The sequence below is a fragment of the Mesoplodon bidens genome (genome assembly GCF_964165515.1).
Source record: "Mesoplodon bidens genome assembly, chromosome: 13".
Taxonomy (NCBI): domain Eukaryota; kingdom Metazoa; phylum Chordata; class Mammalia; order Artiodactyla; family Ziphiidae; genus Mesoplodon; species Mesoplodon bidens.
Genome location: NC_138169.1, coordinates 51,407,636 through 51,430,557, shown reverse-complemented (window position 1 = coordinate 51,430,557; position 22,922 = coordinate 51,407,636). Strand labels below are relative to the sequence as shown.

Here is a 22,922-nt window from a genome sequence, read left to right as displayed (position 1 = left end):
GGATATACCACATTTGATTTATCCATTTATCAGCTGAGGGACATTGGGCTGTTTCCACTTTGGGGCTATTATGAATAATACTCCTATGAACATTTGTGTACAAGTTTTTACATAGACATATATTTTCATTTCTCTTGGGTATGTACCTAGGAGAAGAACTGCTGGGTCACATGACCTCTATATTTAATATTTTTAAAAACTGCCAGACTGTTTTCCAAAGAGGCTACACCATTTTACATTCCCACCAGCAATGCATGAGGGTTCCAATTTCTCCAAAACTTCACCAGTGCTTGTTTCTTTTTTTTTTTATTATAGCCATCTTAATAAATTTGAGTTGGTATTTCATGGTTTCAATTTGCATTTACCTGACGGCTAATGATTGTGAGCATCTTTTCATATATTTATTGGTCATTTCTATATCTTCTGTGGAGAAATTGCTATATAAATTCTGTGTCCATTTTTAAATTGGGTGATTTGTCATTTTGTTGCTGAGTTGTAAGAATCCCTTACATATTGCAGATACAAGTCCTTTATTGGTTATATGACTTGCAAAAACATTCTCCCAAGCTATGAGTTGTCTTTTCACTTTCTCAGTGGTGTCCTTTGAAGCACAAAAGCTTTTAATTTTGATGAAGTACAATTTATCTATTTTTCCCTTTGTTGTGTGTGCTTTTGGTATCATATCCCCTTTACTTTAAAGGATATTTTTGAAGGATACAGAATTCTAAATCAGCAGTTATTTGCTTGGAGTACAGGCATACCTTGGAGACATTGCAGGTTAGGTTCCAGACCACTACAATAAAGTCAATATTGCAATAAAGTAAGTCACATGAATTTTTTGGTTTCTCAGTGCATGTAAAACTTATGTTTATACTATACTGTAGTCTATTAAGTGTGCAATAGTATTACGTCTGAAAAAAATGTACACACCTTATTTAAAAAATACTTTATAGCTAAAAAAAATACTAACCATCATGGGGCAATGTAAGGTTGTCAAAAACCTTCAATTTGTAAAAAAAAAAACAACACAGTATCGGGATTTCCTCAGTGGTCCAGTGGTAAAGAATCCCCCTTCCAACGCAGGGGATGTGGGTTTGATCCCTGGTCAGGGAACTAAGATCCCACATGCCACAGGGCAACTAAGCCTGTGCACCACAACTACTGAGCTCGCAAGCCTCAATGAGAAAGCCCACGTGCTGCAAACTACAGAGCCCACATGCCCTGGAGCTGCACGCCACAGCTAGAGAGAGAAAACCCACACACCACAACTGGAGAGAAGCCTGCCTGCCGCAACTAGAGAGAAACCCAAGCAGACCGCGCTGTAAGGAAAAGATCCCTCATGGCTCAACAAAGATCCCATGTGCCACAACTAAGACCCGACACAGCCAAGAAAAATGAGGAAAGTAAATAAATATTAAAAAAAACACAACACAGTATCTGTGAAGCACAATAAGATGAAGTGCAAAAAAATGATGTATGCCTATATTCACGAACTGTAACTCCACTGTCTTCTAGCCTACATCATTTCAGTTGAAACATCAGCTGCCAGTATTATTGTTGTTCTTTTGAAGATAATCTATTTTTCTCAGGCTTCATTTAATATTTTGACTTTAATTTCCATCAGTTTTACTATGAAATGCCTATGTGTGGTTTACCTGTATTTATCCTGCCTGGGGTTTATAGTACTTCTTGAACTTGTGGCTGATGTCATTTGTTAATTTTAGAAAATCTTGGCCATTATCTCTTCAAATATTGCTTCTGCCCATTCTCCTTTTTCTCCCATTCTAGGGCTCCAATACATATGTTTTAGACCATGACCCATAGGCCTATCATGCTCTTTTCTGCATTTTCCATTTTTTTGCTCTCTATTTATCTTAATATCTTCTACTGACCTACATTCCACATCATTAATTTTCTCTTCCTCTGTGTCTAATCTTCAGAGTGAACCCACCTACTCCATTCTTAATTTTTGTATTTTTCATTTCTACATTTCCATTTGCTTCTTTATTTTATATATATATATATATATATATATATATATATATATATATATATATATATATATATATCCATCCCTGTTTTGTTTTGTTTAAGTTCTCCATCTTGCCTCTTTTGTTGAATGTATTTTCATAACAGTTTTAGAGATCATATCTGGTAACTCTAGTATCTGGATCACCTATAGATATTTCTATGGTTTCCCCCAATCCTTGGTCATGTCTCTGGATATACCAGGCACATTTTATTGAATACAATCATTGTTTACAAGAAAAATTTTCAAGGCTCTGGGTAATAGCTTCCTTGCAGAGAGGATTTTCCTTTAGCTTCTGGCAAACTGTAGATCACCTTAATCCAATTAATGACTGAGCTCACTCAAAACTAGGTTTCAGCCTTTGTATGCCTGGCCTGTTTTCAGTTAACACTGACTTCTAGGGTGTAATCTTTAGGGAGTCCCAACTGAATGCATGGAGTGTTTATTGGGATCCATCTATCTTGGTGAGCTCTGATCTCTGTTTTCTTCTCCCCAGCACTATGAAACTGAGAGTAGCTTCGCTTAACTTCTCAGCCTCCTCACAGTCACTTTCTACTTACCTTCGTAGTCTCTGCACCTGCCATTGATGAACTGGTACATGCATCAAGGTGAAAAGAACTAAGAATGTCAGACTCATTGAGTATGACCTCCATAAGTCTCCCTCCACTCTGGGATCTTGGCTTCCCAAGTCCTGGCTGCCTGGGAGCTCTCTAGTGCCTTCAAAGACATGTTTCTTGGTCCTTTGTCTACCTCATCTGGGTGTTCTGGGTAGAAGTATTGGTCTGCTACAAGCTAGTTCATTATAGCCAGAAGTGTAACCAAGCAGGACCCTATGGGGCCTTCCTGGGACCGACCCCTTCCACATATCCTCTGCTGTGTCTCCTCTCTGAAGTACCCAGATTATAGTATCTCATGCATATTTCCTGAGTTTTTCAGATGCTAAAAACCACCACCAAATGGAAGAAATTAACTACTTGATGATCATGAGCACATACCCCTAGACCTTCTGGCACCTAAGGATTGATAATGTTCACTGCCCTGTTATCTCAGCATCACAGAGAATTGTGCACGAGCTGATCACATATACTGGGACGACCTCCCTCACCTTGCCTTTAAAAATGCTTTGCTGAAACCCTTCAGGAACTTCAAGGTTTGGGGGGCATGAGCCAGCCGTTCTCCTTGCTTGGCCCTGCCATAAACCTTTCTCTGCTCCAAACCCTGACATTTCAGTTTGTTTGGCCTCACCGTGCATCAGGCACACAAGCTTCCTATCGGTAAAAGAAGCAGAAGCCCAACCATCTACTTAATAGATAAAAACATTTACTATTCACTTGACATGAATTAACATTAATTATTTAATCCTCACACAAGGTATAAGGAAGGTACTACTATTATTCTCATCTTCTAATCAATGTAAAACTGTGGAGCACAAACTCACAGAAAACTGTAATTGGCCAAACAACTTGCCCAAGATCACCACAATTAGTAGCAACTCAACCCAGACAGCCTGGCTCCTGAAACTGTGCTGTTAGCTACAAAAGTATATCAAATAAGGGGGAAAAGGCACAGAAGTAAGCCCTCTGCAATTCAAACATTTAGAGATTGCATCAAAGAAAAGGAGACTGAAGAGGATCAGCCAGAGGGACCAGAGGAAAACCAGGAGAAGGTTGTCCTATAAGCCGAGGGAGGAGAGTATTTTAAGGAGAACATGGTAAACTGAGACTGTTACAATTATCATTTGAAAATAACCGGGCCTAGTGTTATCAGCTGCTCATCCCTTCACACAATAAAAATTAAAACCTTTGCAGATGGGCTTCCCTGGTGGCGCAGTGGTTGAGAGTCCGCTTGCCGATGCAGGGGATGCAGGTTCGTGCCCCGGTCCAGGAGGATCCCGCATGCCGCAGAGCGGCTGAGCCTGTAAGCCATGGCTGCTGAGCCTGTGCGTCTGGAGCCTGTGCTCCGCAATGGGAGAGGCCACAGCAGTGAGAGGCCCGCGTACCAAAAAAAAAAAAAACCTTTGCAGAGACACTGGCATATCCAGTCCTCACATCCCATCCTTCTGCGAATGGTCACAGATCACATGCTATATCCCCAGTGTATCCTGCTCATCTGGCCTGCCAAGGTGAGGTTGGGCAAAAGCACTCCTAGAGAGCTAAACCACAGAAGCAAATTCATTCAGTGGAAATGGAACACTTCACTATTAGAGAAACCATGCAAATGTGACAGCTCTCACTGATGCTCTGTAACGTCTTCAAAACTTCTACCTAAAATTTACAAGGGAATTTATAGTATTGCTTCATGCTTCAAAAATCCCCATTATTCACAGTCATTGAAAGAGAAAGACTGCAATGGAAAATGTAAAGAAAGTTGTCAACATATGAAGACTTTGTATATTACGACAAGAACGAAGAGTCGGTGAAACGGGGAGAAAGAGAAGATCTAGGGGAAGGAGCACCTTACTTCACTCACATGAGCCACTAATAAAATAGATCCACTAAGAATAGGACTTATGCATAGGGCCACCTATGCCCACTATATAATTTGCAAGACCCAATGCAAACTGCAGGTCCCCATGTTCAAAAAGCAGGAAAAACCCTTTTTCCTTTCTCAGCAGTCTCTCTTGCGACCTGTAGAGGTGGTATTTTAATCTGCGATTTATTACTGCACTTCCTTGAGCTCAGGGATATTCACTGGGCTTGTGTAGACCCTCACCGGTGCCCACAACCCACCTGCACAATTCAGCAGGTGGGCACGTGGCAACCTGCACCAGGCCCCTTCTGGGGCCCAGTTGGGCGGAAGTCACCGGGCGGGGTGGGCAGATGGCGCAGCCCGCATCAGAGACCAGGTGCTGGGGAGGCAGAGGCAGGCAAAACTGCACATGAGCAGAGGCCTCAAGCCCCGAGCTCATGCTCCCTTGTCCCATCAGACTTTGCTTAAAAGACACAAAATCAATAGTAAAATTAAGAATTTCAAAACTGTGACCGTAGAGCATGAAACCCAAGTGCAGGGCTCTGTGCAGACAACAGTGTCACACACCCATGAAACCAGTCCTGGGGTCACCACTTACCACTGCCCCCTGGGTTCTAGGTTGTGAGCTAGAACCGGCTAGTTGACCACCTGCTCCTCTGATCTACTCCCATCCCCTGCGTGGTGGGGCCTTAGAACATAACTTGGAATCGCAAGCCCTACTGCCCAGTGCCTCTGCCGTCCCTAGAACAACGGTTCTTAAACTTCTGTGTGCACACTAACCTCCTGGGGGACAGTGTGTAAGGGAGCTTCTGAGGTCACGCCCCAATATTCTAATTCTGAGGGTCCGGGTGGGCAGGGCTCAGGACACGCCTCATTTCCCACCATCCCCAGGTGATCTGATGCTGGGGCCTGGGGCTCCACTCCGAGAACAGGTGCCAAAGACACCTGACTTTAGCTCCCCTGGGGGAGGGTAGAAGTCTCAGATTAGGTTGAGCACCAAGGGCAGAAACTGCAAGGGGGCTGAGGCGGGCGGTGGTCCCGATCTCTCTGGAACTTTTCCCTCTTCACCCAGTCCCCAGTCCTGCTCTGCCATATGTGTGTGTAGTGTTTTTCATGCTGAAAAAGTATGTCTCGGGGTCCAAGTGTGTGGGTATTAACCCAATGCCCCAGGGAAGGTCCACTGACTAATATCCTAGGAAAACACACAAACGGGCCAAGAATCCAGCTCCATCTGGCATGTGTGACATGAACACCCAGGAACAGAAGCCACATCTCAGGGAAGTCCAGCTGGCCGTGACTGTGGACTTCTAGGAAGAGATTTCAAGAACACTAGAGGTGAGCTGCCCACTAGCCAGGAGAGCCAGAACGCCCTAGTCACTCCAGAACATCCCCAGAAATCGGCCGTGGGGGGAAAAGAATATCAGCCTCAGAGACAAAAGGTTGGGTCTCCAGGTCTGGGGCTGCCACCAAAACAGCAGTGGAGCATGGGGCCAGCCAGTTATGGCATCTGTCAAGGGAGACCGGGGACATCAGAGTGCAAACTGCAGCTTGCTGCTGTGCTCATTTTGGCCCATGTGGCATTTGAAAGTGTATATGTTTAGTTGCCAATAGTTAAAAGAGATTTACATAAAATTCAGGTTTCCAGCATCTCTTAAAGAATGGGAGGGGGGCTTCCCTGGTGGCGCAGTGGTTGAGAGTCTGCCTGCCGATGCAGGGGACATGGGTTCGTGCCCCGGTCCGGGAAGATCCCACATGCCGCGGAGCAGCTGGGTCCGTGAGCCATGGCCGCTGAGCCTGCGTGTCCGGAGCCCGTGCTCTGCAACGGGAGAGAGGCCACAACAGTGAGAGGCCCGCATACCGCAAAAAAAAAAAAAGAATGGGAGGATCTGGAAACCCAGGGTCATCCCTTCCAGGCCCAGGGAAGCAGGGCTGAAGCAGCACCCTCCCTTTATTTGGGGCAGCGCTATCCCAGTCCCCCGGGCCACCTGCCCACCTGGCTCATTTCCATGACTCATCTGGACAACCCTGGCTCAGGTGACTCAAAAGTCCTTTACCCTCAAACACTCAAGGATTAAATGTCCAGTTTCTTCATTTAGTTTCAACCATACATAACACCAATGTTCTTCTCAATAACCAGAGAATTTCAAAAATGAGCAGCGTGAAATCAGCAGGGTATTTTACCCTACTTCATTCCCTATTAATTCATTAACTAGATGACCAGACAACTCTAGTTTAGTGATCAGCTGGAACCCCTCAACCAAACACTCCACTCTTTAGTAGCTCCCTGAGGTCTGTGCTGTCTTTAAGATCCTCAGCCACCCAGGTACCCAGGTCAGCATCCACTGCCCCACTGTTTCCTCCTTCCTGTCACCAGAGCAAACAGAAAGCCCCATCAAGATGCCTGAAGCCCTGGTTAGGGGGGGCCTTGCTCAGCGGCGATGCCTCGCCACACCTGGCATGACAAAGTGTAGGGCTGGTGAGAGCTGTAATTAAAGACTGGTGTCTGTACGCTTTGCCACAATTTTTTAAATCCAGTTTTAAATTCCGCAAGCATCCATGTTTTTCTACATTACAACTTGTCCATTTTTAATTGAAAAAAAAAAAAAAAACCCACTGCCCTGAGCAGAGGACCACACATCTCCTGGACAGATCTCTCTGGGGCTCCCAGGCACTGGTGGACAACCTTCCAAACAGCCACATGCAGGGGACGGCCAAAATGGAAAACTTCCATCTGTGATGCCATATGCTCCAAGTACATAGTCCCTGAAAAACCTCCATATTGTCATCTTTAATTAGTGTTCAATAAATGTTTGAAGAGAAAAAAGTCACCAGCTCCTCTGAAGTTATTCACATTATACAGCAGCAGAAGCAGAGCTAGCACTATAACCAGGTCTGGAATATTTCGGGATCCTGTTCATTATGCAGGATACACATTTCTGGAGCCAAAAATCAAAATTATCAGCACATGACTCAAGTATGTTCTGAGCTCATTTGAAAGTCTCAGACCTTCAATATATAAAAATAACTTTGAATCTAAGATTGTTGATGATCAAGTTTTGGAATCAATGAAAATTTTAAACATAGCACATTTTCTGGTGAGTGAAAATCCAGTGTGAAATTTTGAATTTATAGACTATTGCCTGTGAGATTCAAATCAGCCTTCAGTCATCTTTGGGGAATCTAGAGAAATTTTACAGCTAAAAAGCATACTCCAATGTTGGCTTTTTAAAAAGTCAAAATCAAAATTTTCTTCAGGTCCCAGAAGCGGTTGCAGCGGCTGCAGCCAGAAGCAGTAGCACGTCTGTGACAGGCCCTGGCTCGGGTCCCTTTCTGGTTGGGCACTCAAGGTAAACGGATGCAGGTGTTTCTGGAAAACAATTCATAACCTGCCACTTGCACAGAGGCACACACGTGAACACGACTGCCTGCTTGTTTTTGTAATTCACCTAAACATAGAGTTGTTCATGGCCGCCACACGGTTTGGTTAGGCAGAGAGTAATCGTTCCCAGGTGTTTAAGAGGAACACTCTGGCCAGGCTGACACTGCAGCACCAGGTGTGTCTGGTATATGAACATGTCCTCCGTCCTGTAAGCTTGCCACCAACCCGCAAGCTATTCTTGCAGCAAGAGGCCCAGACCATGGTCACGTGCACAGGCACACCTGCTTCTCACACACCTTCATGCACCCTCACGGAGGGTAATGGCCAACGGGTGGGAGCCATTCGTGCTTCAGGCGCCCTGTGCTGACCCTTCAGAGCTGCCGCTCCCTAGCAACGGAGGACTGCAAGGGGCACCCACATTTCTGCCCACCTGGAGGCTGGGAACAGCGATGTGTGCAGTGACATCCCCACGGAGCAAGCTGGGCACCCCACACACACCCCGAGGCAGCCAACTCTGGCTCTTCCCAGGCAGGAAAGGGCTGGAGCAAAAGTGACAAAGGGCTCAGAGCGGAGCCCTTTGGAAACCTTGACATGAGGACTCCAAGTTCAGAGCTTTTTCTGCTGGGTGACTCCCATGAGCCCAGAAGGGGTCCTGGAGACACACAGCTGCTCCCAAGGCCAAGGAGGGTAGGGACCGGCCTCAGGCAAAGCTACTGAAAGACAGGGGCACACGGCCAGGCATGCTGGGCTGAACGTGCTGAAGGTGACTCTGGAATGCTTCAGAAAGCCTCTCCCCAGCTGTCGGGCCCCTTACAGGATTGATTAAATTAGCCCGGAAGCTCTGAGTCAGAGTGGCAGGCAGGACGATTCGTTCTCTCTCCCCATTCACACTGGAGAATTCTAGTTAAACATACAGTCGCCTTATCAGTTTTAGTTCTCAGGGCAAGTCAGAAAGTGGGTTTCCTGGTACAGAGCATCCCGACCATGACTGAGAGCGGCCTGCAGAGCTTTCATGAAGCTTCTCTGTCCCTCCATGAAAGCCAGCCATGGAGGTTTCAGACTGAGACATTCTGGTCACTGCACCAGGATTTAACAGCCATAAAACGCTCAGCCAAAAACAGCCTTGATCTACCTCTTTAATAGGCTGAGGACTCCAACTTCTAGAAAGGAGACAATACCTTTATAGTGGTAGAGAATTCTTAAATTCCCTCTTTTATGTTTTTTAAGAGTTACTGAACACCTGGTTTATGCAGGACATGGTGTTAGCTGTCGTTTAAAGCGTGATTCCTGTCTCTAAAACAGGTCATCTGAATATAGTTCCTCCTAGAACAAAGGTGGGACGTTAATACTGACCCCTGAAAGTCTACTCATATAAGTGTCAATTTCTGGGCTTTTCATATTTCCCATTTTTTTCCTTGATGAATAAGTATTATTAAAATGTAATCAGTAAAAAAAAAATTATTTCTTTTAGTACACTCAGGGTGGTCTGATCCGCACTTCCTAGCCTTTAAAGTGGATAGGAATCACCTGCAGATCTTGTGAAATGCAGATTCTGACTCAGGCAGCGGGACAGAGCCTGGATTCTGCATTTCTAAGGAGAGCCCAGTGAGGCTGGTGTCCCAGGAGGGGACTGTGGGCAACGAATGGGGGTGGGAGGAGGGAGGGCGAGCACACACCTGTTGCGAGAGGGGGGGGTCAGGCAAGGCCTCACGAACAAAGTGACACCTGACTCTGGCCAGGAATAGGCATGTGATTTCAAAAGGCCCTTGTGAAGAATGGAGGGATGGGTAGGGACAAAGTCTCAGAAGTCAAAAAGAAAGAAAAGAGGAGAAAGTACTTGCTTGACTGGTGGTGCACTAAGGCGTCCAATCCAGTCTGACTACTGGGTAGGGCAGCAGTTCCCAAACATGAGCATGTAACAGTCATCTGGGGGCTTCTTAAAATACAGAGTGCAGGCCGCACTCCCAAAGTTCCAGGATCAATGGCGGGGTGGGATTTGCACTTCTAACAAATACCCAGGTGATACTGAAGCTGCTGCCCAGGGACCACACTTTGAGAACTGCTAGGAGGAGGTGTGTCAAACAAAGATAAAAGATGTTCCACCCCTTTGGGATTGACATGTATACACTGATGTGTATAAAACTGATGACTAATAAGAACCTGCTATATAAAAAAATAAATAAAATTAAATTCAAAAATTAAAAAAAAAAAAAAAAAAAAGATGCTCCACCCCAATCCCCCAGACATTTCAGGGAGGACAAGTGGATTGCCCAAAAGAGGTAGACTGTTCACATCTGGGAATGACCATGACAGCTCACGTTAGAACCTGCCAAGGCAAAAATGGCTATAAACCCAAAAGGGCAATAATATCATACATTCCTCTGGATTGGCTTTAATCCATCCCATCCAATTAAGTGGGGCCTACATGGAATCCTTTGCCTGTAAATGAACTCCTGGAGAAGAATTCAGTTGACAAATGACCACCCCTACACATCAGCAGGTCAAGTGTTCCAAGACCATGTCAGCCAGTGGCAGCGGTCTTGGCCCTACAGCCATCCTCTCCAAGACTGATTTCCTCAGTCCCTCCTTCAGCAAGTAAAAATAGGACCCTGAAAAAGCCTAGAAAAGTCAGATCTCACAGGTGGAGACAGTGAGCTTCTGGAGCTGAGTCTGAGATAAACCCGGGAGCACCGGCAACTCCACTGACATCCGGGAACCAAGGGCTGGTCAGTACAGGGTGCGCCAGGCAGAGGCTGCCACCGGCCAGGGACAGAGTGGGGGACAGAGGCACAAAGGGGATGACAAACCTCTGCCTTCAAGATGCTCCCAGGCAACAGCTGAGTGAGACGCACAAACAAGTAAATGGAGGAGAACGTGAGCCCAGGGGGCAGAGATTGATTCAAACCAAGGGTCCTCTCCTTGGCTGCACCTTCAAGCCACACGGCAGAGCTGGCGGTGCTATTAAAGCGACACAATGCCAGAGGCCCACCTCAGATCAACGAAGTCAGAATCTCCAGGAGCTGGGACCCAGGCAGAGGGGTACAGAAGGCCTAAGCCCTTCCAAACCTAAATCTGGCCCCTTACCCCACAGGCCAAGAGCTGGATCCAGCTCTCGTGGCGACAGGCACGGAACATGCCATCGTGCCTGACCTGCACCAATAAAGAAACATTCCTTCCAGGAACTGCCTGAGCTGTGACGGGAATGGTGGTCCAGGACTGCAGAGACACACGTCTTTCAAGTGTTTTGCCCCTCCAGCTGGCTTGAAGACACAGGGGGAGAGGAAGACGCCCTCTGTGAGCTGTCAGAGACGCCACTGCCCCAACCACAAGGTCAAGTTAAAGTGCTAAACCACACACTCCAGCAGGTAGGAGCGCTGGCCTGAAGCAGCTCGGTTCCTCACACACACACACAACCTTTCACCCCGAGCTCTGCCACAGGCCTGTGAGACAGTCATGATCCTCCCCTACCGCTGCCCCAGCTGCCAGAGGAGAAGCTGCAGTCTCATAAGCAGAGCCAGCCCCTGTGTGAGCCAGTCTTGAGGAGGAAGTGGGGAGCCCAGAAGGGGTACCCTACATCCTCACAGATGCCTTGGGGCCACGGGTGCTGCAGGAAAGGGGACCCAAGGAAGCCAGTTATCAATGTGTTTCCCTCTCAGCTCCAGATTCACCCTTCAATACATGCTGTGCAATAATGGAAGGACTTCCTTCAAGCATGTCTCCTTCACAGCAGCACAGTGTTAAGCTTTCTCAGCAGAAGGTGCTGGGGGGATGCTGCAGGAGGAAGGAGTTGCAGGGAGAGAGAGTTGATGGTAAGGGGATGAGGACAGCCAGTGAGGCTCTGCCCAGCCCCCTAGCCAAAACGTGCTGTCTCCCAGCATGCTCACAGCCCCTGCACAGCCCTCCCAGTACAGACCTCGGGCCCTCCAGGCCTCCTGCCCACACTAGCATCCTCATTCCCTCTGCTCACTCGTTGCCTCCCCCCAGTCTCATCTCCTATGGTCCTCCTGACAATATGGCCTTCCAGACAGACACCTGTGCTCCAGCCTCCTGCACTGAGTGCCCCCTCCCACTGCACACCCGCACCAGCACCACAGCAGCTTGCCTACCCTGCCTGAACCCTGGAGGCTTGCTTCCTGTTTGCCCAGTGACTGAAGACCAGTGAAACCAGCGAACTTGTGTGCCATCCAGTGTGCTCAAATACACCTTCTCCAACAAGGTCTGAACCCCTTCCAAATCTGTCCTTCCTTGGATGCTCTCCCTCAGCCCTGGGGTACTACAGGGAGTTTTCATTTATCTTATAGTTACTCTTTCATCATAGTTTAATAAATCCTTGTATTAAACTTCTCCTGTTTAAATCACTGTGTGGTTTCTACCTCCTAACTGGATCCAGGCCACTACAACAGGAGAACTGTCCCTGACGCACACCCCACAGAAGCTATACAGTAATAGAGGGCATCACCCAGGCCAGCAAACCTTGCATCATTCATCTGCTGACATCGATGTACCCAGAGGGACAAGGGACCCACTAGAGAGAGCCTAACTTCTAGTGTAGTTTGTGACAATCAGTCCTGTTTCTTTGTCAATTGAGTACCTATGGAAGCCAATAAGAGTGGCTCAAACCCTCTTCTTGAAGATTCTTAAATTATCCACCAATTCAAAAGTTTTTGGATGCTTACTGACAAAGGGTATTTCACAGCCTATTTCTATCAAACACCAGCAGGGAAAGTCATTTGTACCTTATTGTTTGTAATTTTTCACCCTTTTACAAAAGAAAATAGAAAATAATTGGATATACACCTCTTTGGAGGAAATCAGAAGAAGCAGAGTCTTACAAAGAAATTAGTACTCAAAATTTGTGATCTGGATGTAACAGGTATTAAAAGGGCAGGGAAACAGCTAGGGAGGGAGCAGAGAATATCTCCTCTTGGGGGCAGGGGTAACGTCAGACCAGCTCCAGAGTCTTCCCAGCAGACAATCTTTTTTCAGTGACTAGCTTGCCTCCCCATGTGAAACCAGCTCACACAAGCACTGGAGGCAACAGCCAACTTTTCACAGGCTGGATCCCTACTGGACAATCTGCCCACCAACATGGTGGACCACGAGCCCCAATGGCCCACTGGTCACCACCTTCAGCCTGCCCTCACCAGCAAGTACCTTATCCAAGTCAGGCAAAGCCCATCCTCAGAGGTTCTCTTCAAGTTCCAAGAGGAGGAACTTGACTGTAGGAAGCAAGGGTAATAAGGAAGTCTGTTCTGTAATTGTCAGCATCATGGCTCAGCTGGTTTTCCTCCAGCAACGCATAATAATAAATCCTTACATTTATAGAGCATTTTACAGCGCTCGAAATATTTTCACAAACGTCATTTCCTTTTGGTGAAGGAAATCTCCTGCTACTTGAGATATCTTTTTCTCTCAAATGCTTTGTTTTCACCTGTTCAGAAGCTTCTGTGTAATTCACTCCATGATGTAAAACACAGACCACACAACATTAAGGGTCACCTCCAAAGCATGAGGAGAAAACCTATGACTTTTTAAAAGCTAATACATTTGGTTACTTTGCACTTCAGTTGGTTAATTTCAAGCCAGATCTAACTTGGTGGGTGCCCAGTTCACACTGAATGATTCTCCACAGGTGGATGGGGAGCGTCAGCACTCCTGCACTCAGGGCAGCTCTGTCAAGTTCAGAAACGCCCTCAGGACCAGAGGCAAAGGCAGCCCCACGAACTCCTGGTAGACATGACTAATCAATCACCACATTCATTGTCCTGAGACCTGACCTCAAGATTGCACCCCAGGCAGGCATTATCAGTTGACGTCACTTGGCAGAAGCAAGAGAAAGCTATTTGCCCTTCCTCAGCCTCAGGCGGCTGGGGGCAGGCCCAGCAGCGCCCTGGGCTCCCTGCTTAAATTATTCCCTGGGATTCCCTCTCCTATTGGGATGTGGCTCGTGGGTCCCTGCAGGCATCCCAAGACATCTGTAGCGTTGCTGGGAACCTGCTCACCTTTGGACAAGACCACGGTGCCAGCTGGCCTCACCCCTTCTTCAGGCCCATTCCCCTCCTTCACAGCCAAAACTCAACTCATCCACTCTCTCTTTCTACGTCTCCCTAATATGGAAACATCTCCAACACCTTCTTCATCATCGCGAGGGAATATTTTTTAGAGATGTCAGTCTTCACACACAATGATTTACATCTCTCTAGAATCTTTTTATGTCTTCAGCACAACGGCTATATATTTATGAAATAATGAGGGGGAAGGGAGTGTTGTACTTCCTGGTGGGAAGAAACATGGAGACTGAGGACAGGGGAGGACAGCAGTAGACTTCACTTTGCTTTGCCCACAGGCAGACTGTGGGCCAACAGTGTGGGAGGACAGGAGAGAGGCTGGCACCCACACACTCTCTTGCAAGCTGCACACACACACACCAAAGGTTTCAGAGCGTAGGGACATGGCTGGTGTTGAGCTCCAGGAATCCTTGGTAGTTCCGTAGATCAGCGGTTCCCCAACCATTTTGGCACCAGGGGCCGGTTTCATGGAAGACAATTTTTCCATGGACCAGGGTGGGCGGAGCAGGGAAGGTGCGGTGGTTTCAGGATGATTCAAGCACACTACATTTATTGTTCATTTTATTTCTATTATTATTACATTGTAATATATAATGAAAGCATTATACAACTCACCATAATGCTGACAGGAGGCGGAGCTCAGGTGGTAATGCGAGCGACGGGGAGCGGCTGTAAATACAGGTGGAGCTTTGCTCGCTCACCCGCCGCTCACCTCCTGCTGCGCAGCCCGGTTCCTAACAGGCCAGGGACTGGTAGCGGTCCGTGGCCCAGGGGCTGGGGACCCTTGCCGTAGATAACAGACTAGGAAGGAAGCTATCAAAGTGCTTTTAGGTAAGAGCCTTGAGGTGTGAAATTGGCAAGGGTCAGGGATGGGGCGGGAGGAGGCGATGGCCTCCAGCTTAGCCCACCGTTTCTCTGCACTCACACCCTAGGCAATTCCAGCTCACCCCTGGCTTTGAAGACCACCCATCCCTTGCTGACTCCCTTCTGTAGAGCCCCGGCTTAAACTCCAAACTTGCAAATCCATTGCCTACTTGACATCTGCACTTGGGTATGAACTGACAACCCCAACTTAACACATCCAAACTGATCTCCTCACCTTCCCCATAAAGCTGCTCCCACAGTCCATCTCAGCAAAGGGCAGCTCTGACTTTCCACCTGCTCTGGCCAAAACCTCAAGTCAGCCTCGACCCCTCTGTACCTCCCACATCCCACTCAATCTGTTGGGAAAGCATTAGCTCTGACCTCAGAATATATTTAGAATTATGGGCTTCTCCCACCATCCTCCTCCTAAATGGCTCCCAGCACCCACCTCTTCTCACCCTATAGACTCTCTCCACCTAGCAGTTCCATGAGTTGGATCATGACACTCTGCTGCTCAAATGCCCCCCTGCAAGGGCCACTCATTATAAAGCCCTGCTGTGACCTACAAGGCCCTACATGAACTGCCCCTTATCTGTCTGCCTCTCTCCCACCACTCTTCCCCTCATTCACAGCACACCAGCTACTCTGGATTCCCGGCTGTTTCTCAGACGTGCCAAGCGCACTGCTGCTTCGGGGCCTTTGCACTTGCTGTTCTCTCTGTCAGGAACACTCCCCCCAAGACAGCCACGTAGTTTACGCCTCCCTTCTGGTAGGCCTCTGTTCCAGTGTCACCTTTTCAGAGTCCTTCCTTCACTGTTCCATATAAAACAGTAGCCCTGTCACTCTCTAACCCCTTGCCCTCTTCTTCTTACCCTTCACCACCTGACATACACTTGTCTGTCTCCCCACCAGATTGTCAGTTCCATGAGGTCAGGAACTTTGTAGAATGTGGGACTTTGACAACAGAGCAGATAGAGTAGAAGCTTCCAAGAAGACAGACAGAGAAGCTGGAGCACCCAAGGGTGTGAGGGTTTGAAGAGAACAGAAGGGAGCATGGAATAAAGCAGGGTCAGCAAACAACAGCCTGCAGGCCAAATCCAGCGCATCACCTGCGTCTGTAAATAAAGTTTTATCCAAACATAGACATACCCATTTGTTTAAATATTGCCCATGGTGTGAGCTGCAGCAGAAGAATTAAGTAGTTGCAACACAGACTGTATGGCCTCAAAAGCATAAAATACTATCTGGTTCTTTATAGAAAACACTTGTCAGCCTCTTGCACAAAGCAGTATTTTTCAAACTATAAACTCATAGACAACCCTTCTAAGAAAACTTCCACAAACCTTCCAGGAGGCCCAGACCCCAACTGAGAAATAGTTTTAGAGAGACTATGGTGGTGGTGGTGGTGAAGGAAGAAGAGAAGACAGCCTTGGATTCAGTCCCCAGCACTGTCACTCAGTAGCTGTGTGACCTTACATAAATTACTTAACTGCTCTGAAGCTCTTCTTTCTTATCAATAAAATAAGAACTACCAACCATCTTGCAGAACTATTGTGAGGAGTGGAGATTCTGAAGATAAAGCATCTAGTCGTGGCTAGCACACGGTACCCCTACACGACTAATCATTTTTTGAGAATTTACTATATTCCAAGCACAGTCTAGATGCTACACATGTACCAACATCTAATCCTCACAAAACTCTAACTGGGCTGCACCCAGTGGATTTTACTTATCTTTCACAAATACAATTTTTGTAAAACTTTTTGTAAATAAAGGTGATGAAGTCCATGGTTTCAGCATTGTTGTGGGAAAAGGCTGACTCTGGGGAACCAGGGAAAGACGTGAGCTGCCTTGGGGAGCAGTGTGGATCCCAGTGACACTCGGAACCTCTGTCCGTCTCCTCAGCTGCTTCCCAAATTAGCAGGAAAATCTCCCAATTCAAAGAAACCTCGTGACACACTTTGCAGAGATACCACACAAAGCAACAGATTTTGTGCCTATTTTTGGAGGGTCCAGATAACTGGACGTTGCAGACTCTTGAATCACTGGATTAAAATGCCAGACTCAGCACAGAGAAACGGTGGGGTGTGGTGAAGGCAACTCAGCTAGGCACCTGCTCCTGCTAAGTCTATGTCCTAAACCACTGACGTTCTTTTGACTTTTTTACAAACCAAATAAGCTCAGTATTATTTTCTCAAGAAGTAGAGCAATTTAAACTACAATTATTAGTGTGAAATCTGTGGAGAAAATTCTACACCATTGAAACACACTGTCTGTTAAATCAGAGAAAAGAAGTTTCAACTCCCACTTGATATATGAGAAGCAGCACTAATTAAGACTGAGAGCAAATTCTTTTATGATCACTTTTTTTAGGAGTAAATAAGATGTTTTAATTTATTTGGTTAGACTGAAAACAAGCAAAATTTAAAGGGAAACCCTGATTTGGAGGTCAACCTAATTACGGTACTGGCATGCCTATTTGAATCTTTCTGTTCCCAGAAACTCAAGTGTTTCTCATTTCTTTCCTTGACTTTTCTCAATACCAAGATGGGGACAGGCTGGAAACCTTAGTGTTTACAAAAGGCATTTTTTTATTTCAACGTGACCACCATGCTCACAAAAGATGGACATGGCTGGGCTGCCACGTGGTCCCAGCCAACACTACTCCGCAGATAAATATCCACAGGGAAGAGGCAACTGCCCCAGATTGCAGGAATCAGAGCCGATAAACCAAATTAAGTTTTATTTCCCTGTCTTAGTCAACTCGGGCTGCTATAACAAAACACTGTAGACTACATGACTTAAACAACAGAAATTCACTTCTCACAGAGGCTAAGAAGTCCAAGATTAATGATCTAGGAGATTCAGTTCTTGGTGAGGGTCCTCGTCCTGAATTGGGGGAGGGGGACAAAAACATTCAGCCCATAACATTCCCTGAATAAAATGTTTAACATCTTTTCATTCAGCTTCTGAAAATGGAATTCTTGCCTTCTCAAAGCGGTCCTCTCTACCGCCCACTGGGTCGAAGTTCCACCACATTCTGAAGTCTTAGCATTTGTGTCTCATCTACAAAATACTAATTTACATCTGTCCTTTTTCAAAATAAATGTCCTTCTGTCTTTTTCATCTGTGGGTGTGGGCTCCCTAGCAAGAATCCTGACTCTCTGCAGCAGAGTAAGAGAAGAGGAGGGGGCGGGAGTGGGGAGAGAGGAGGGGAAGAAGAGCGGAACTGGCATCTCTGGTTTCCTGCCTCCTGCACACTGCACTCCACACACTGCCAGCATCATCTATTACAGATAAAGCGGAGACGACGGAGCTCTAGTGTCTCCAAGGAAGACAAAGGGCCACAGAAATGGATACTTCACCACTTCCTGGTCCTCGGGCTCCACAGGGACCACGATGCTGAAGCACTCACTATGCTCGGGTATGAGCATAAGTCTGGAACTTTATCATCACCTCCCTCTTTTCCAGATAGCCAGTCCTCAAATGGCAAAAGCCAAGAGATTCTATACCAGCCTCTTCCATCCTCTGTGTTTTTTTAAGCAAGTTTTTAAAAATTATTATTTAAGTATCACATTTAGAAAAGGATACAAATCAATGAATTTTCACAGTGAACACCCATGTAACCAACACTCGGATAAAAAAAATAGAACATTACTGGTACCCCAGGAGCCCAACCAGCCACTGAAACCTCCTTATCACCAAAGGTAACTGCTTTCTTAACTTATAAAATCATGAACTAGTTTCCCTGTACTTGAACTGGATATAAATTACAGTAGGTAATCTCCTGTGTCTTCTTTTACTTCTCTCACTCAACTATATGTCTGTGAGATCCAACCACGTTGTTACATGGATATAACAGTACATCTTCTGTGCTGTTTAGTATTCTATTGTATGAGTATAATCATCCATTCCACTGTTGATAAACTTTGCATTATTTCAGTTCTGTTTTGCTACCACAGAGATTGCTACTGTGGACATTCAGATATATAGCTAGCTAGCTAGCTAGCCAGCTAGCTATCTAGATAGATAGATATAGATATATACACACATACATATATATATACATATGCATGTGTATATATTGTATATCTTTTGGGACATATATGCATACATATCTGTTGGGCCTCTATTTAGGAGTGAAATTGCTGGGTCATGGAGCATGCAGATATTCAGCTTTGTAACTATAAAAGAGTATTTAAGAGTGAGTATGTGAGTGTTCCTTTGAATCCACATCTTTGCCAACTATTAGTATTATCATGCTTTTAAATTTTAACCATTTTGGTAGGTGTGCAGTAGCAACTTGGTTTTAATTTGCATTTCCCTGACGAACAAAGTCTATGGGCCATTTGGATATCATCTTGAAGTGCCTGTTTAAGACTTCTGCCCATTTTTCTATTAGATTGTGTCTTTTCTTATTTATTTAGTGGAAGTAGAAGCTCTTTATAAATTTTGAATGTGAGTCCTTTGTTGAATACATACATATACACAGATAAAGAGCACAAAATTACCTCCTCCCATTTTGTGACTTGCCCTTTCACATGTATTGATGTCTTTTGATGAACAAGGTCTTAACTTGAATGTACTCCAAATTATCACATTTATTCCTTTATGGCTGGTGCCCTTTTATCTTGTCTAGAAATCTTTGCCTATCCAAAGTTGCGAATATATTTTTCTTTGTTATTTTCTAAGGGCTTTATTGTTATACCTTTACCATTAGATCTGTGATTCAACTGGAATTTTGAATACAGTGCAAGGTAAGGGTCAACATTCATTTGCTTCCATGTGGATATCCAACCGACCTAGCACTGTTTACTCAAAGAACAAACTCTTCCCACTACACTGCAGCATTATCTCTGTCATCACCAATGAGTGTGTGGCTATGTTTCTGGACTCTATGCTGTTCCAACACTCTAGTTATCTACCCCTGAACCAATACCACAATGTTTTACTTACTGTAACTTTAAAAGAAGTCTTGATCTCTGGTAGTGTTAAGGGCTCCACCTTGGCTCTTTTCAAGACTATCTTGGCCATTTTGGGCCTTCTGTATTTCCATACACATTTTAGAACACATTTGTCAATTTCTACCAAAAAAAATCTCCTGGGATTTTTAACTGGGATTACCTACATCAACTTGGGACAAATGACATCTTTACAATATTGAGGGTTCCAATTTATGAACATTTCATATCTCTCCATTTAATTCAGTTTTTTTAAATATCCACCATATCTAAGTAGAGGTCTTGAATATCTTTGGTCAAATGTATTCCTAGATATCTGATGATTTGACTCCTGTCATTTTTATTTTCTAACTTTTGTCACTGTGATACAGAATAAAGTTTGATTCTTGCATACTGACTTCGTATCCAGTGACTTTGCTAAATTCATTTGTTAATTCTAATTGTTTAACTATAGATCATTTTGAATAATCTCTGTATTTAATCATGATGCCTACAAATGACAATTTCATTCTTTCTTTCAAATCCTTAGACTTTTTATTTCTTTTCCTTGCCTTGTTGTACCTGCCAGGACTTCCTGCGACATGTTGAAAAGAAGTGATTATAGCTGACCTCCTTGTCTCAATTTCAGGGCTTTCAAAATTTTACAATGAAATATGATATTTGCTCTATTTTTTAAAAGAATATCTGCAGTTCACTGAGATCCAAGTTTTCTAAGATTGTTTTTTTTTATCACAAATGGGTACACACTTTAGCAAATGTTTTTTCTGTATTGTGAACATACGATTTTTCTCTTTCAGCCTGTCAGTATATTGGATAACACTGACTTTTTCATATTAAACCAAACTTTCATTCCTGGAATGAATCCACCTTGGTACTCTGTCCTATCCCTTGAATACATTGTTGAACTTATTTTGCCAATATTTTGTTTAGATTTATATCTTCACTTATGAAAGAGACTGACCTAGGCAGTTTTCCTTTCTTGTAATGTCCTTGTCAGGTTTGGGGTTCAAGGTTATGCTAGGCTCATAAAATGAGCTGCAGAATGTTCAACTCTTCTTCCATTCTCTAGAGGACTTGGTATAAGATTGGTGCTATTTCTTCCCTAAATGTTTGGTAAATTCACTAGTAAAGACATGTAAGCCTGAGATTTCTTTATAGGAAGGGTTTTATTTACAGATTCAATTTCTTTAAGACCCGAATATGCTAAATTTTGGTAAATGTGCCATGTGAACTTGTAAAGAATGTGTATTCCACAACTGTTGGGTGTAGTGGTCTGTATATGTCAGTTAGGATATGGTTATTAGTATTCAAATCTTCTGTAGCCATACAGATTTTCTGTCCACTTCTGCTATCAGTTACTAAAAAAGTATGCTAAAAACCCACTTTCATTATAAATTTGTTTATCTCTCCTTACAATTGTCAAAATTTGTTTTATATATTCTGTTTGATGCAAATAAATTTAGGGTTTCTGGTGTCTCCCTGATGAATTATCCCTCTTTGTATCTAGCAGTGTTTTCTGTCTTAAGGTCTACTTTGTCTCATTTGCAATATCACCTTATTTTCTTGGTATATCTTTTTTTAAGTTATTACTTATTTATTTATTTTTATTTATTTATTTTGGGCTGTGTTGGGTCTTCGTCACTGTGCACAAGCTTTCTCTAGTTGCGGTGAGCGGGGGCTACTCTTCATTGTGGTGCACAGGCTTCTCATTGCGGTGGCTTCTCTTGTTGCGGAGTACAGGCTCTAGGGGCACAGGCTCAGTAGTTGTGGCTCACGGGCTCTACAGCACAGGCTCAGCAGTTGTGGTGCATGGACTCAGTTGCTCTGTGACATGTGGGATCTTCCCAGACCAGGGCTCGAACCCATGTCCCCTACATTGGCAGGTGGATTCTTAACCACTGTGTCACCAGGGAAGTCCTTGGTATATCTTTTTTGCATTCATTTACTATCAGTCTCCCTGTGTTCCTATATTTAGGAAATATTTGTAAGCAGCATTTAATTGGATTTTGCAGGCATTTTTTAAATTAAATTTCACAATTTCAGAGTTTTTTTGTTTTGTTTTGTTTTGTTTTTGTGGTACGCGGGCCTCTCACTGTTGTGGCCTCTCCCGTTGCGGAGTACAGGCTCCGGACGCGCAGGCTCAGCGGCCATGGCTCACAGGACTAGCCGCTCGGCGGCATGTGGGATCTTCCCAGACCGGGGCACGAACCCGTGTCCCCTGCATCGGCAGGCAGACTCTCAACCACTGCGCCACCAGGGAAGCCCAATTTCAGAGTTTTAATTGGAATGTTTAGCTCATTTTCATTTAATGTAGTTACTGATAGATTTGGATTTAAATCTACATTCTATTTGTTTTCTATTTGTCCTACATGTTCAATGTTCCTTTTTCTCTCAATTACCTCAATTTTCACCTTCATCTGGATTAATCATGTATTTTTAAATATTCCCTTCTCTATTAGGTTGTTAATTATATATTCTTTCACTACTATTTTAAGGGTTATCACATAAACAACATCCTTGACTTACAATTGACTAGCACTTTTCCATTCTCCAGAAAATAAAAGGGCTTCAATCTTATTTACCCCTCTTATTCTTTTGTACTGTTCCTTGTTGTATATTTCAATTTTACATGTACTTTAATCCCATGAGACATTTGTAGAATCAGTAGTTCATTTAGATTTACTCATACACTTACCTTATCCATTGATCTTCATTCCCTTCTACGTTTCCATGCTTCTATCTGTGAGCATACGCCTCTTTCTGAGGAACTCCTGTTAGTATTTTTGGGGTGTGTCTGATGACAATAAATTCAGTCTTTACTTGTCTGGAAATGATTTTATTTCATCTTTACCTCTGAGGAAAATCTAGATATAAAATTCTACTTTGGCATTATTTTTCTTCAACAGTTTAAAGATATATTTCATTGTCTTCTGGATTTCATCATTTCAGTTGAGGAGTCAGTTGTTAGTCCTCCTGTTCTTTCCTTGAAGGTAATATGTCTTTTTTCTCAGGTTGCTTTTAAATTTCCTTTTTGTCTTTGGTTTTCAGAAGTATTACTGACATATCTCTGTTTTTCTTTATCCTGCTTGGTGTTTATAGTACTTCTTTAGTCTGTGGCTTGGTGTATTTCAGTCATTTTGGAAAATTCTCTG

General features: G+C 44.5%; 1 protein-coding gene across 7 annotated transcripts in view; it reads right to left on the bottom strand.

Annotated features, from left to right (window-relative positions):
* Positions 1 to 22,922, bottom strand: part of FHOD3 (formin homology 2 domain containing 3) — a 497,371-nt gene that overhangs the window by 448,622 nt on the left and 25,827 nt on the right. The window lies entirely within an intron of this gene.